Genomic DNA, 1,683 nt, shown 5'->3' with positions numbered 1-1,683 from the left:
GGGGAGTAATTGAGGGCGATTGGAGAATTTTGGGATTTGGGAGAGATTGTTTTGGGAATATGGCGGGATGGAGGGCTTGGGGGAAAAGGGTGAATCAACTTTTTGCATAGAAAAGCGGGAGTTTGGGGTCGAGTATTGAGATTATCGCGGAAAATAGGGGGGTAGAGGGAATGGTCAGATGAACTTTTCTGGGGGACATTCAGTTCTCTACAGAAGGGTTTTTGATGTCTTCGGGTACAATTAGTCATAACTAGGGAGGCACTGTTAGAATTTTTTTTTAATTTCATGGAAAATGGGGTAGTGATTATCTTGAGAATGACATTGAATTAGATTTAGGAGAAAAATGGTTGTGAAATTTCAAGCTTTGGGTAGAATTCACGGAAATTTATGAGTTTTCAGTGGGAGTGGGACGGAAATTTCACGACTTATTTGAATGTCTAAGTTGTGAAATTGAATAATTAGTAATTATTCCATAAAAATTAATACAATACCGAAAAATCCCGATAAACATATTCTTGAATTTTCAACTAACGATTTTGTTGGTCCAAAATTGTACTAACCTGGAAAGGATACTCGGATATCTTTAATACTATTAATTCTACGCTGCATAAATTCGTAAAATGTCCTGCAAATAATAAAAAACAAGAACCTCGCCTGCAGAGAATCAAATACTCCAAAAAAAATCCTCTAAAATTGTCCCCAACTCCATAACCGAAAAAGTCCAACCCCCAACAGATGCCTCGAAAAATCACGTGCAGACAATCCCCCAAATGTCCCCATAACGAAAATAAGACGACTTTTCTGATAAACTTCGTCATCTCCGCAAAAAAAAACACCGGTATCTCCCCACTCTCCCCAATTCCCCATAAAAACACTTCTCCGCAGAAATCACTTCCTTCTCCAATCCAAAATGTCTTTCCCCCAAGCACTCGACCTCCCCAGCAAATCCCCGCCCCCCTCACCAACTCCCTCCCCCCCAAGAAAAATCACCTTCTGCATCTTCTCGGCGAAATTTCCTCATTTCTCTTTTTTTTCCTTTTCATTTTGTCCTCGGGGCTCATTTTTTCTTCTCCTCTCAACATTGACAATGGGTCCAGGGGGAGGGGGCGGGGGTAGGGGGGAGGCGTGCAGAGACGACGGAAAAGACACGCGTGACGCTGATGCGACAAATCGAGGATAAAAAAAAATGACAAGAGATGATGTAACTTTTTGTCCTCCCTGAGGAAATAACACCGTCTTCCATATTTTTTTTCCTCCACTCACCCCCTCACTGTAACCCAGTAACGAGCTCAGCGTCATGAGGAGGAGAAGGGGGGTACTCCATCTTGTCCAGAATTATCGCAGATGAAAAAGGGAAAATGATAATAATCCTGAGACCCCAGACAGATGGACAAAGTGAATGTAAATGAAAAGGGAGAGATGAGCAGAAATGAGCAAAAATAGAAAAATACCCTGAGACAAAGGGGCGCGTGGGGGGTGGAGGGGGGGAGGGGAGGAGGTTAGAGACTGAAGAGAAAGCGTTTGGGACGCCTTTTCTGTCTGTCTATCTGTGCACAAATTCACGTTGAAGGGCCTTTTAGCCCTAATTGGCTGTCTGAATCGATATCACTCACTACTTGGGCCACCGACCGAGAGGAATATTGATGTTGCCGACGGGCTGAAGATGGTGTGGGTGAAATCAGA

This window comes from Diachasma alloeum, unplaced genomic scaffold (genome assembly GCF_001412515.2).
Source record: "Diachasma alloeum isolate Michigan unplaced genomic scaffold, Dall2.0 Dall_scaffold_00185, whole genome shotgun sequence".
Classification (NCBI taxonomy): Eukaryota; Metazoa; Arthropoda; class Insecta; order Hymenoptera; family Braconidae; genus Diachasma; species Diachasma alloeum.
The sequence above is the reverse complement of the archived record's forward strand: the minus strand, read 5'-3'. Positions refer to the sequence as shown.